This window comes from Spinacia oleracea, chromosome 4, assembly GCF_020520425.1.
Source record: "Spinacia oleracea cultivar Varoflay chromosome 4, BTI_SOV_V1, whole genome shotgun sequence".
NCBI lineage: Eukaryota > Viridiplantae > Streptophyta > Magnoliopsida > Caryophyllales > Amaranthaceae > Spinacia > Spinacia oleracea.
Window position 1 is genome coordinate 48753406 of NC_079490.1, and position 15478 is coordinate 48768883.

Here is a 15478-nt window from a genome sequence, read left to right on the forward strand (position 1 = left end):
TTGTACTTGTCTTCTAGCAACCCAAGGACAAAGTATGTTCTACTTTGAAACTTTATTTTCTTTTCTTGTTCCCATATAGTCCACTTCATACAAGCTGGCCCAATAACTACTAAGGGTGTGTTATCTTTCCATTTTATAGGAATATTGGTATTTTATGAAAATGAAATTTTACTAACTTTAAAATTGTTATTTTACAAATTTTAAATAAATATGTACACCTTGTTTTGACTTAAACTTTGGATTAAATAATATTTCCAGTAATTGAAATTATAAACTAAAAATATTATTTCAAAACATGGTTTTGAAGTATTTATCATTTTAAAACTAATTTAATAAATCTATACTGCTACGTATATATTAAAAGGAATTTTTACAAACGTCTACATATCACGTCGCTCTCTCCGTCAATCTACAAGCGTGTGCTATCAATCCACTTTCATTTAAAAACGAGAAATATGGTTTGCAAAATATTTGAACCTCAACCTCCAGTTTCAACACCAGTGCATTATCCAATTAAGTTAAAACCTATTATATCTTATCTTTGGAAAATTAATATTAATATAATAAGACTAAATATCTTGTGAAAAACTTCAAACATAATTTCATTAAAGAATAACAATTAATTGTTATCCACTTCCCTCATAAAATGTTATTCACATAAAAATGCGGGGAATCGCCCGGACCCAAATGCTAGTTAATCTTTGAAATGAAGTCGGACTCGGAACTCAGAAAGGACGAACCAAGGAAAAACCCCGAATTTTCAGGTATTTTCAAATAAGTTATTTGGTAATTTAAATGATTTTACAATTTTAAATAAAGGTTTTAATAACTTTTTTTAAAAGAATATTATAATTTTTTTTTCCAGATTCACTTAACTTTTCTTAAAATTAAATTATTTTAATTAACCCTAATTATTCCATCCTATTAATATTCCTCAAACCCAAAAATGCGGTGACAAAAACACTATTATAAAATAAGCTCTCGTATCCCTCATTCGTTCTTGTCGTCATCATCGTTTCACTATTATCAAACGTGTAGGGGACTACAGTTAAACATAATAACATGTGCGGAAACGATCCACAAAGCCAGGAAGCATGTATAAAGCACAGATTAAGCATACTTACGTTTGAAGCGTGTTTTCCTCAGTAATCTGTCAACGAACATGAACTTAGAACTCCACTTGTCGTTCCTGTACTTGGTTCACCGACACGATCAGATCCATCTTGATAATGGTATCTTAGACAATTGATCAAGAGTGTTTGCTTTTGGGAAGAACTCACTTTGGAGGCACAGAGAGAATGAGGGTTCTCTGAGTCTCTAGGGTTTGAGTATGATTGAATTGTGTTAGGAAAACTTGGGTGAGTAGGTTATTAGAATAACCTACTAACCGTCCAAGCAGATAAGGCCACGACCGGCTAGCAAGCCCACGCGACACACACACACGCGAGCACGCAACCAGCTGGGCCGTGGGTCGCGCGCTGCTGCTGCTGCGTTGTGGTCTTGGCCTGCGCGCGCACACGCAGTCACTTGGCTTTGGGCCAGCGCTGCTGTGCTCGTGTTTCTTGCGTACCAAGCGCCCATGGGCCTTGAATGCTTCGTGCATTCGGCTCGTGGGCTGCTCTTCGTATTCGCGACTTAATATCGTTCCGGATATTATTTATCGTTTCGTATACGACGAATCACCGTCGTACGATACGATTTACTGGTTTGGCCTAGCTTACGAATATTCGCTATACGATATACGATTCCGATGCAAGGTCGTATCGTATAATACGTTTTCCAAAACTAATTCCCGAAAAGCTATTAAATGAATTCCTGATTCAATTAATCCGGTGATCTGTTACGTGCCATTGGTGTGACCTTGTAGGTTCAATCAAGAGTAAGTTGTGAGCTTAATATTCATTAGAACTCACTGATCGGAAGCATTGCTCCAGCTAGCTGTTCCGATCACTTGATCTCACTGAATTAATTGTTCGCAATTAATCTGAACCTTGGTATTAGACTTAATGCACCTTGGGTGAAGGACATATTTCCTTCAAAACGCCCATATCCATCTCTGTGGAATAAACCCATCAAATCCACCTTTAATCTGTCATTATGAACACCAATATCTGGTAAGAAAGAAACACCCTATCCTCTACATATAGTATTTTTCCCCTCTCATATGTTCCTTGTACAACTTTTAAGCATCTCATCCCGATTTATGGGAGGACAATCCCAATCTTGCGATCTTGAGATTAGACTTCGTTTGATAGGTGATTAGCTGAGCGTTGCCTTTATAGCCTCCTTTTACGGTGTGACGGTTGGTCAACGTTAAAGTAAGCAGTTCTCAAACAAGTAATCTCAAATCACTCAGGTATTGAGGATTTAGTGTCTAATAATTTAATGAAATTTACTTATGACAGATTTTCATCTCTTACAGTAAAGTTTCATAGGTCTGTCCGATACTAGTCTTCTCAAAGTAAGTATCTATGCAAATGATTATGACATTTCCATGTCCACATAGTTCAAGAAACAGAACTACTAGTCATCTTGCATTCTAGTCGTCTAACGTTTTCTATGCGTCCATATTTATAGAAAACTCCGACCAGGGACCATTTTCAACTTTTGACATTCAAGTTCACTTGATAGACATTTCTTAGTCACATGACTGGTCCTGATAGTCTATCTTGAATATTTCGTCAAATTGAAGGGACTCATCATTTAATAAACCACAAATTAAATGGAAAATGAATTATATTCATTTATTGTGAATGACTAACCAATAATGTTTTACAAAGAATTAAACTCTAAAACTTTAAAACATTAAACAAGGAGATCAAAGCCATTCTCCAATATGCTTGATTCCCATAGCTGCAGTGTGCGAGTTGTGCTTCGCCTGCGGCAGAGGTTTAGTCGATGGATCTGAGATGTTGTCATCAGCTCCAATCTTGCTTATCTCGACTTCTTTTCTTTCAACGAACTCTCGTAGAAGGTGAAATCTACAAAGTACATGCTTGACTCTTTGGTGGTGTCTAGGCTCCTGTGCCTGTGCAATAGCTCCGTTATTATCACAATATAGCACTAGAGGAAAAAACCTCGTGCGGGCTCATTTTAAGGGGTTTATTGCGGGCTTTTACATGTGCAGCACATGGCCTGCCCGCACTTGATGGTTTTCAAGTGCTGCCAAAATATTGGCAGCACTTGAAACATCAAGTGCTGCCAATCTGGAAAATGAGCCCGCACTTGACATATTTTGTGCTGCCAATTTTAGAATATGAGCCCGCACTTGATATATTTGGTGCTGCCAATTTTGAAAATGAGCCCGCACTTGACATATTTGGTGCTGCCAATATTGAAAATGAGCCCGCACTTGACATATTTGGTGCTGCCAAATTAGAAAATGAGCCCGCACTTGACATAGAAATGGGCAGCACAAGCATAAAAATGAGCCGCACTTGGCTTATAAATGAGCCGCACTTGATCTAGATTTGTTGTATAACCTATTTCCCTGCTACATATTACAATTGGACCACGCCACTGATTAATATACAAATGAGCCGCACTTGATCTAGAAATTTGTTATACAATCGATTTCCCTACTACATATAATATACAATTGGACTACGCCACTATTTCACCTCCATATATCACATCAAAAAGTATCCAATTATATAGATAATTAAATTGAATAGTATATAGTTATAAAAATAAAAATTGATTACATTACAAACATATGAAAATCTAGCATCCATAATCTACAATTCACTACAAGAAAATATCAAAGACAATCCCTGGTAATGAAGTTTGCCAACTTTTCTCGACTTCATTTATCTTCTCAATGGTGAAAGGTTGCTCCCTCGAATTATTGTATACCTTAAAATGATCGATCATCAAAAAAAATATACTTTAGTTATAATATAAATATTTAATCGTATAATAAGGTAAGACTTAATTTTCTCATAACAATGACATAATAAAACGTATAATAATAATATTGGCTTATTTCGCTCCTAAGTTTCAACTAATGAACTTAAATAAGTGTTTTAAACCCTTTACATATTTAATACACTTAATTAGTTTTATGTTTCAAATACTCACTCTCACCTACTTTGGTCAAGCTATGCACATTTAAGGCTCATTTGATCATTATATAGGCCACATTTTGACTAAAATATCTTATTTCGGTTCCAACTTTCAACCAATGAACCAAATAATCATTCAAAACCTTTTAAATTTTAAATAGACTTAGTTTAATGTTTCTAAGACTCATTCTCACGTACTTTGATCAATTTATGTACATTTAATGCTCGTTTAATCATTATAGGTTACATTTTTACTCAAATGTCTTATTTCGGTCCCAACTTTAAACTTATGAACTTAGATAAGTATTTTAAACCCTTTACATGTTTAATATACTTAGTTTTATGTTTCAAAGACTCATTCTCACCAACTTTGGTCAAATTATGCACATATAAGGCTTATTTGATCGTTATAGGTCACATTTCGACTAAAATCGTTTATTTTGCTCCCAACTTTCAATTAATGAACCTAAATATATAAGTTTTAAACACCTACATGTTTATTAGACTTAGTTTAATGTGTCTAAGACTCATTCTCACGTACTTTGATCAAGTTATACACATTTAAGGCTCGTTTGATCATTATAGATCACATTTTGACTAAAATGACTTATTTCGGTCCTAACCTTCAACTAATGAACCTAAATTAGTATTTTAAACCATTTACATGTTTAATACACTTATATTTATGTTTCAAAGACTCATTATCACCCACTTTTTTCAAGTTACGCACATTTAAGGTTGCTCGTTTGAACATTATAAGTCACATTTTGACTAAAATGACTTATTTCAATCTCAACTTTCAACTAATAAACCCAAAAGAGTATTTTAAACCCTTTACATGTTTAATATACTTATTTTTAATGTTTCAAAGACTCATTCTCACCTACTTTGGTCAAGTTACGTACATTTAATGCTCGTTTGATCATTATATGTCACATTTTTACTAAAATGGCTTATATCGGTCCCAACTATCAACTAATGAACTTAAATGAGTATTTTAAACCTTTTACATGTTTAACATACTTAGTTTTATGTTTCAAATACTTAATCTCACCTACTTTGGTCAAGTTATGCACATTAAGGCTAGTTTGTTCATTATCATTCACATTTCGACTACAATGACTCATTTCGATCTCAACTTACACCTAATGAACATAAATAAGTAGTTGAAACCCTTTACATGTTTATAAGACTCATTTTCACTTAATTTGATCAAGTTATGCACATTTAAGACTAAGTTTGTTCATTATAGGTCATATTAATAATAAAAATGGCTTATTTCGCTTCCAACTTTCAACTAATGAACCTAAAAAGTATTTTAAACGTTTTACATGTTTAATATACTTAGTTTTATGTTCCAAAAACTCATTCTCACCTAGTTTGGCCAAGTTATGCACATATAATGCTCGTTTGATCATTAAAGGTTACATTTTAACTAAAATGGCTTATTTTGGTCCCAACTTTCAACAAATGAACCTAAATAAATATTTTAAACCCCTACATGTTTATTATACTTAGTTTAATGTTTGTAAGACTTGTGATTAATTATAAAATCTTTTGATTCATAAAAATTGCATCTTGCGGAACAGTAGCCATGCTCATCTTCTTAGTTTCTTTTAAATGTGAAAAAAAGAAATGTTTTACTGAACAATTCCAAGCAAAGAGAGGATGAGAATTTGAAAAGAATATATGACATTACATAGAGTAAGTACTTACTACATCGACAAGCATGTCCAAGAAACGCCTAAATGAGTGATAGGCAAAGTGTTCTCTACTTTTTGCTACTCCCTTGTCATTCTCTATCACTCCCGATCCCTCCAGGATATCCTCCCACAAACTTTCAGGAAGCTTTTTGCTATGGTCCTGATACTCTTGGCATGCTTCTGTAGAAATGGAGATAAGCCTATACTGGCCATTACTGCAAGATTTGCTCCTATGCCCCCCAACTATGTAATACAAAAAAGAAATATCTCAGCACCAAAAATACGGTACACTCCTTAGTAAAATATTAATGATAAATTCCACTAGTGCTCTTATGAACGACTGTAACATAAGCAAGATAATATTTATGAATGCCAGCGCAAAAATCTTTTGAACAACAGAGTTTGCAGAAATATGCTTCTGAATCACACTGCGGGATATAAGATTGCAAGGATTTAAAGGATAGGCACAGAAAACCCTAGAAGTAGAACAATAAATTGACTAGATGAACTCAGTAGAAAAGCAAATCTGTATAACACAGCAGTGAAGATCAGACACAACTAACAAACAACAGATTGGAAAAAAGTCAACCGGAGTCAACTCTTACCAAACCTGAACAATCAGCAGCGAAGCAGAAAGGTCACTGCCACGCATCACTGTCCTCTACGCTAACTCAATAAGTCTAACTCTTTTTTCCTCGTTCTCCATAATCTGCATTCTGATCTGCACTGTTGCTCCTGCTTAGTGCCATGCTTACTGATCTGCAACTTTGTTGCTTGTTTAGCTTGGCACTATGTTGGTTGTTTTACTTGTTTCTATTGTCGATCATTGTACGTATTTGTTATTTTGACCTGCTACTGATCAGTTAACTAGAGGCTAGAGGACTGTTAGACTTGAGTTGGCTAGAGGACAGTGGTGCGTGACAACGAACATAGTACCAAAAAAAACAAGCCACAAAGTTGTAGAGAAGTAAGCAGCAACAACAGTCTCGATCAAAAGTGCAGATCAAAGTGCACATTACGGATAATGAAGAAGAAAGAAAAATAATAAATTGATTTATTTTAAGAATAAAAATAGACATAATATTCGAATATAATACTTGTTAAAGAAACTCTTATACAAAATTACATACTAAATTTAACATAAAGTTAACATTCCACAACGAATTTCATATACATCAACATCATCAAAATCGGAAAAATGAAGAAAAATTTGAATAAAAGCCAATAGAATCGTCAATAAATTACCTGAAGAATATCTCGAGCCTCTGTTCGAAATATCATCAGAAATAAAAGCAATGTCACCTAAAGATCAAACAGAACAAACAATAACATAGAAATCTGAATCACATGAATATTACTATGATAATTCGAAATTCGAATGATAATTTGGCAGTTGAGAGATACAATTAGACCTTTGGGGTTCAGTTTGAAAATTCGTTCGTCAATAGTTCGACCTCGAATCCCTTGAGCTCTTGATCCATTGTTTCCTTGAAAGGTTTTCCATTACCAAGCTCTGCGTTTGCGACATCTAGCTTTAAAGACCCTTTTTCTAGTAGCATTGCAAACATGCAACTGAGTTTAAGACAACCAGCCATAACCAACACCCAATAACCTTCTAGTGCTGACCAAAACAAAGCACACTTCGGCCCTGAACACACAGACCAGATGTTGCAACATTGCATCAGCTTTGGAGACCACCAGGAGACTAGTACCATGGACCTAGTTGACCTGAACATAACCTGCTGGCCTGAGCAGAAAGCTACAGAGATGATACCTGCAACATGCCTGAGACATAAAACAAAGAGTAGAACTCAAACGACAATAACTTTGAAAATCTTGTATAAGCCAGTAGTATGCAATGCTTGTGCAGGCAGAACATCAACAGACAAAAATTTGAATGAAAACTCTAGTTAATAAATAGAGATCCCTCTGACTAAACCTCATTGGACTTGTGGATTTCAGGTGAGAAGCTAACTCTTGGGAAGTCAAATGTGCTTGACCATCTAGGGAAACAAAGGACTAAAGGTTCACAACCTTGGTACCTGCAAACTCAAATGATTGTCTCAATCAATTGACTAAACTCATTGGTCATCCACATACCTATTTAAAGCCCAGCTCACGTGATTACAAATCAAATTATGCCGCCAATCCAACAAGGACCAAGAAGAACACAAACCACCATGGCTAAAAACACAATATCTATTATTTTTCTAGACTTATAAAACAGTACCAGTAATCCAGTCATTGAATTTATAGTAGTTCTTTGCCTCGAATACTCAAATCAAAATAAATAACGTTGACAACAGTATTACCATTATCATATCTATGAGACAGTCTTAGTAAACACTGAAATGATTTCAGGTAAACAGGACTACATGAGTATTAAAAAGAGAACTATCATATCTTTACCTCTCTTCATCTAGTATACAAACAAGGGGTGCTTCAAATTACTATGGAACTAAGAATCACAATCATTGAATGTCAACAAGGAAGGCAAGGTGAGAGCATAAGCAACTTAAGCACATTGTAAACAAAAAAACTTTGACCTTATGCATCAAGCCCAGACATTCAGCAGGGTATGTACCATATGGATGCACATAAACGTGAAACCAGAGGATGAATCTGCAAATATAGTTTTCTGTTCTCTCTGGCATGAACTATATAATTAAAAAAATAAAATTGAAAATTATCAACCAAAAAATACACAAATTAAATAATTAAGAACTACAAATAATTACTTAAATAGTATGGAACAAGAAGAAAAATTGAATGATTTCAATTAGAATATGCACCCAGAGAGAAAGAAGGTACCAACACTTACTAGAATTTTGATGTCATGGTCGCAATCGCCCAAGGAGAAAGAAGGTAACAACGAATAAGCCCCAACTTCATATGAAAATCTGAACATTGCAGTTAGTTTTTGCGAATTTGAGATTGAAACCCTAATTTTAATAAGAAACCCAGGTTCGAAAAGGGATTTGCAAACTAATTTCGAGAGAAATATGTAACGAATCGCCAAAATAAAAAACGAAAATAAAAAATCGAAGAACGAACCTGAATAAATTTGATCTGGAAGAAGCTAGAAGTAAAACTAGGACGCAAAGAACCAGAGAGGGGAATGAGCAGCGGCGGTGGGGGAACAACAGCGACGACACGACGGTGGGGGAACAGCAGCGGCGACACCGCGGTGGGGAACAGCAGCAACGACTCATTCGTTGTGTTGTGAGTGTTAAATTTTGCGCCCAGAGAATCAGAGAAGGGAAGGAGAAGAGAAACTAAAGAAGGAAAGAAGGAAAGAAACAATAAGCGAGAAAATGCAAAAATGTAGAAATATTTTGTGCGGCTCTTTCGTAAAATAGCCCGCACTTGAACTCAAGTGCTGCCAATTTTTTAAAATGAGCCCGCACTTGTGAAAATATATTTTTTCTTTCTTTTTTGTGCTCTCAAGTGATGCCAATTTATCATATGAGCCGCACTTGAAGGGAAGCACATGACAATTTTTCCTCTAGTGTAGGGCTATTGGTCCTTTAATGGAGGGGACTACACCAAGTTCACCTATGAACTTCCTTAGCCATATAGCTTCCTTTGCTACTTCATGTGCAGCAATGTACTCCGCTTCAGATGTAGAATCCGCAATGGTGCTTTGCTTAGCACTTTTCCAGCTAACTGCACCTCCGTTGAGGCAGAAGACAAACCCAGATTGTGATGTGAAATCATCTTTGTCGGTTTGGAAACTTGCGTCCGTATAGCCTTTAACAATTAATTCATCATCTCCACCATAGACTAGGAAGTCATCTTTGTGCCTTTTCAGGTACTTCAGAATATTCTTGGCAGCAATCCAATGTGCCTCTCCTAGGTCTGACTGGTATCTGCTCATAGCACTGAGTGCGTACGCAACATCCAGGTGTGTACATATCATAGCATACATTATTTAACCAATCAATGATGCATATGGAATCCCATTCATTCGTCTACGCTCATCAAGTGTTTTTGGGCACTGCGTCTTGCTTAGAGTCATTTCATGAGACATGGGTAGGTAGCCTCGCTTGGAGTCTGCCATCTTGAACCTTTCAAGCACCTTATTGATATAAGTGCTTTGACTAAGTCCAATCATCTTTTTAGATCTATCTCTGTAAATCTTGATGCCCAGTATGTACTGTGCTTCTCCTAGATCTTTCATCGAAAAATATTTCCCAAGCCAAATCTTGACAGAGTTCAACATAGGAATGTCATTTCCGATAAGTAATATGTCGTCGACATTTAATACTAGAAAAGAAATTTTTTCTCCCACTGACCTTCTTGTATACACAAGATTCGTCTGCGTTCTTGATGAAACCAAAGTCACTGACTGCTTCATCAAAATGTATATTCCAGCTCCTAGATGCCTGCTTCAATCCGTAGATTGATTTCTTTAGCTTGCATACCTTTTTAGCATTCTTTGGATCTTCAAAACCCTCAGGCTGTGTCATAAACACAGTTTCTGTTAAAACGCCGTTTAAGAAAGCGGTTTTGACATCCATCTGCCATATTTCGTAATCGTAATATGCAGCGATTGCTAACATTATCCGAATAGACTTTAGCATTGCAACTGGTGAAAAGGTTTCATCGTAATCCACACCGTGGACTTGCCTGTAACCTTTTGCAACCAATCCAGCTTTGAAAACTTCAAGTTTCCCATCCTTGTCGTTTTTCAGTTTGAAAACCCATTTGCTTCCTATGGCTTGGTAGCCATCTGGCAAATCGACCAAATCCCATACTTGGTTTTCTGACATGGAGTGTAATTCAGATTGCATGGCATCTTGCTATTGCTTGGAGCTAGGGCTCGTCATAGCTTGTTTGTAAGTCGCAGGTTCATCACTTTCAAGTAATAGAACATCATAGCTCTCGTTCGTCAAAATACCTAAGTACCTTTCCGGTTGAGATCTATATCTCTGCGATCTACGCGGGGTTACATTTCTAGATTGACCATGATTCTCACCAGATACTTCTAAAGATCTATGAGTTTCATCCTGAATGTCATCTTGAGCATTCTCTAGAGTTTGTTGTTCGACTCGAATTTCTTCGAGGTCTACTTTTCTCCCACTTGTCATTTTGGAAATGTGATTCTTTTCCAAAAGATACCATCTCGAGCAATAAACACCTTGTTCTCAGATGTATTGTAGAAGTAATACCCCTTTGTTTCCTTTGGATAGCCCACAAGGATGCATTTGTCAGATTTTGGATGAAGTTTGTCTGAAATTAATCGTTTAACGTATACTTCACATCCCCAAATCTTAAGAAAAGACACATTTGGAGGCTTTCCAACCCATAACTCATATGGAGTCTTTTCAACATCTTTAGACGGAGCTCTATTTATAGTGAGTGCAGCTGTATTTAGTGCATGTCCCCAAAATTCTATTGGAAGTTCGGCCTGACCCATCATTGATCTAACCATGTCTAGCAAGGTTTTGTTCCTCCGTTCCGACACACCGTTCCATTGTGGTGTTCCAGGAGGAGTCAATTCTGATAGAATTCTACATTCTTTCAGATGGTCATCAAATTCATAGCTCAGATATTCACCGCCTCTATCAGACCGCAGTGCTTTAATCTTCTTGCCTAATTTATTCTCTACTTCACTCTGAAATTCCTTGAATTTGTCAAAGGATTCAGACTTATGCTTCATTAGGTAGACATAACCATATCTACTAAAATCATCAGTGAAAGTGATAAAGTAGCTGAAACCACCTCTAGCATTTGTACTTATTGGTCCACATACATCTGTATGGATTAAACCCAATAGTTCAGTTGCTCTTTCTCCAACTTTAGAGAAAGGTTGCTTTGTCATTTTGCCAAGTAAACATGATTCGCACTTACCATAATCCTCTAAGTTAAATGGTTCTAGAATTCCTTCCTTTTGAAGTCTTTTCATGCGTTTCAAGTTAATATGGCCTAATCGACAATGCCACAGATAGGTGAGATCTGAATCATCCTTTTTGGCCTTTTTGGTATTTATGTTATAAACTTGTTTGTCGTGATCTAAATAAATAAAGTCCGTTGACTAATCTAGAAGATCCATAAAACATCTCTTTAAAATAAAACGAACAACTATTGTCTTTTATTAAAAAAGGAAAATCCCTTAGCATCTAAGCAAGAAACAGAAATGATGTTTTTAGTAAGACTTGGAATGGAAACAGTCTTCCAGTTCCAAAACTAGCCCAGAGGGCTACGACAAATAATAAGTTCCTACAGCTAATGCAGCAATCCGTGCTCCATCTCCCACTCGTAGGTCGACTTCACCCTTGCTTAACCTTCTACTTCTTCTTAGTCCCTGTGGATTGGAACATAAGTGTGAGCCACAACCTGTATCTAATACCCAAGAAGTTGAATTAGCAAGTATACAATCTATAATGAAAATACCTGAAGATGGAACGACTGTTCCGTTCTTCTGATCTTCCTTTAGCTTCAAGCAATCTCTCTTCCAATGCCCCTTCTTCTTGCAATAGAAGCATTCGGATTCAGAAGTGGGTTGACTGACCTTCCTCTTTTCAGACTTGGCGCCAGTTTGCTTAGTTGGGCTGGCCTTGTTGCCACCTTTCTTAGCATTCCTCTTCTTTCTAGATTTCTTGAACTTGCCCCCACGCACCATAAGCACATCTTGCTTATCACTTTTGAGCGTCTTTTAAGCGGTTTTCAGCATACCATGAAGCTCAGTGAGCGTTTTGTCCAAACTATTCATACTGTAGTTCAGCTTGAACTGATCATACCCGCTATGAAGAGAATGGAGGATGGTGTCTACATCCATTTCCTGAGAGAACTGCTGATCCAGCCGACTCATATTCTCAATGAGTCCAATCATTTTGAGAACATGTGGACTTACGGGCTTGCCTTTCTTAAGCTTGGTCTCAAGAATTTGCCTATGGGTCTCGAACCTTTCGACTTGAGCCAGATCTTGGAACATGTTGATGAACGTTTTCTGATGATCGTGAAAGCATCTGAGTTGATGAACGTTTTCTGCAGATCTGCACCCATGGTTGCAAGCATTAGACATTTCACATCCTTGTTGGCATCAATCCAACGATTGAGGGCTGCCTAAGTGACCCCTTCGCCTGCGGCTTCGGGCATCGCCTCTTCCAGGACATACTCCTTTCCTTCCTGCATAAGAACTATTTGCAAGTTCCTTTGCCAGTCAAGGAAGTTTTTCCCGTTCAACTTCTCCTTTTCGAGTATTGATCGAATGTTGAATGAATTGTTGTTTGCCATAATTAAAACTACAATTGAAAAGAATAAACAAATAAATAATCATTCACAGTTTCTCTTAATAAACTTAAATTCTAGCATACATGCATAATTTAATGTTCATTAAGCATTTTATTCAAGTTATGTGTTCCGGCAGGTGTGAATAAAATGGTTCCAAGATCCTAAAACCCATTGAAGAATTAAGCACATTATGTATTTAGACTCAATTCTAAAATCTTTTAGGTAAGCAAAAGCCATTTGCTAATAGTCTAGAAACTACTCTTGGTTGATAGGTACGTCTAAGAGCTTATTAGGTAAACCTATCGATTTTGCCACGACATAAAAGGACTCTTTACTTATATCGTTGTGTTTCACCAAAACTAACATGTACTCACAATTATTTGTGTACCTTACCCCTTTAGGATCAATAAGTAACACCTCGCTGAGCGTAATCTATTACTAGATTGATGTAAAGGTTATCCAAGTAAGTGTTATTTTGGCATGCCACATTTTAACTCAATTTTTAAGTTTGGAACTTAAGGCTCTTACTATGTTGGTTAGATTTTAAGTGAACTAAAATCCTTAATCATGCAACATAATCAAGCTTCAATCTCATGCATATTTAAGACATATTTAAAAGCAATAAATAACTTAAAGCATGCATAAGATAAATGTGATCTAGTATGGCACGACTTCATCTTGAAGCTTCAACTTCAAAGTCCGTCTTGAAAATGGATTGGAAACTTCGTCTTGAATTTCACCGTGGGAGGCGCCATTTTCTTCAAACAGGATCAGCTATAATTAAACTAATTACAACTATTTGATGCTACGCAGACCATATTTGAATTGAAAAACAAATTTGGTGCATTAGACCAATTACATTCAAATTAATGGTACGCAGACCAAATTTTCTATCCTATTTGGGCCATACTAGTCACTTCATAACCTGCAAAACAGTACATATACAATATATACCATTCGCCCATTCATTATCATGAATGGCCCACATAGTTGGTTAGTAAAAACACATTGTATGCATCACATAAATATTTGCAGCAATTAATCAAGGGCACCAATAATCTACCAATTATTCAGTCCTTTTTAATTCTAATCAAGTTGTTTAACCTTAAAGGATTTGTAGACCTAACCAAGAGTTTATGACTAAAATTGCTCCCACTTAAACCAATAACTTTATATTCTTTACTAATTTTAAACATAAAATGTATTTCTAGTCTAACCGGAAACATACAAGTTTAATTAAAATTTAATGCTCATATAAAATTATAATTGAATCCATTTATTTAATTTATTTTTCAGTTCAATTAAATGAATTTAAATTAATTCAAGGTTTAATTTTAGTAAAATGATTAGTATAAATAAAAATTTATAATAATTATAAATATTCAAAATTAAAATCCGAGAAAACAATTTAAATTATTAATTTTAAAATTAATTAAAATTTTTTCCGAACTGAAAATCTCAAATTTAAATTCAAAACGATTCAATCGTAACACGACGAGCACTTGGGCTTGCGCCCAAGTCCCATCGTGTGCACGGCTGGTCGCTGCACAAGGCACACATAGCTCCACGCAACACGCAGCCACATGCCACACGCACACGCATCCATCGCTGGCCACGCTGCGCGCAGCCTCTGTGCTGTGTCGCGTCTGCTGCTGCTTTCCCTCGCGAGGCATTGCTCGCTGCACGCGAGCCATCGCTCGCTGCACGCGAGCCAGCGCTCGCTGCACGCGAGCCAGCGCTCGCTGCACGCGAGCCAGCGCTCGCTGCACGCGAGCCAGCGCTCGCTGCGCGAGGCAGTGCGCGCTGTGGCGCAACTTGCTTGCTGCCCACATGCGACTGCTCGCTTTGCCCTGCCCCTCGCCCACGCCCATCGCATAGCACACACGGCCAGCACCTTTGCTTCGCGCGCGCGCACCATGCTATGCTGCTCGCTGCATTCGTACCGCACGGGCGACGAGCTCCCTTGCTCGTCGTCGCGTGCCCGCAATATACAACACCCCTTAAGGGTAACACGTAGCTTCCTTTTCTTTGTGCGTGCAACATTTATGAGCGTTTTCATAAAAATTTAAAATTTTTGATTTAAAATTAACGACAAATTAATAAATCATATGAATTTCATAATTTTAGGGCGAAAAATCGAAAATTTATTAATCAATTAATTTCCGATTAACATGGATTCAAATCTAGGTCATAAAAATTTAAAAGTCAACATAAATTAACAATTTTTATGGTGGATTTTAATCATGGATACCTAAATAAATTATTAATTAATTATGAAAAACAAATCAATTCTAAATTATTCGAATTTCAACAAATTAATCATAATTACAAATTGGTTGTATAATTAACAAGTCTAGGCATTCATAATTGTTAAACATATACTGTAGGTCAATCAAAAACTCAAGATTTATCAACAAGAATCGCAAATATTCAATTTAACATCTTAAATTTACAAACTTTTGCGTTCGAAAAACT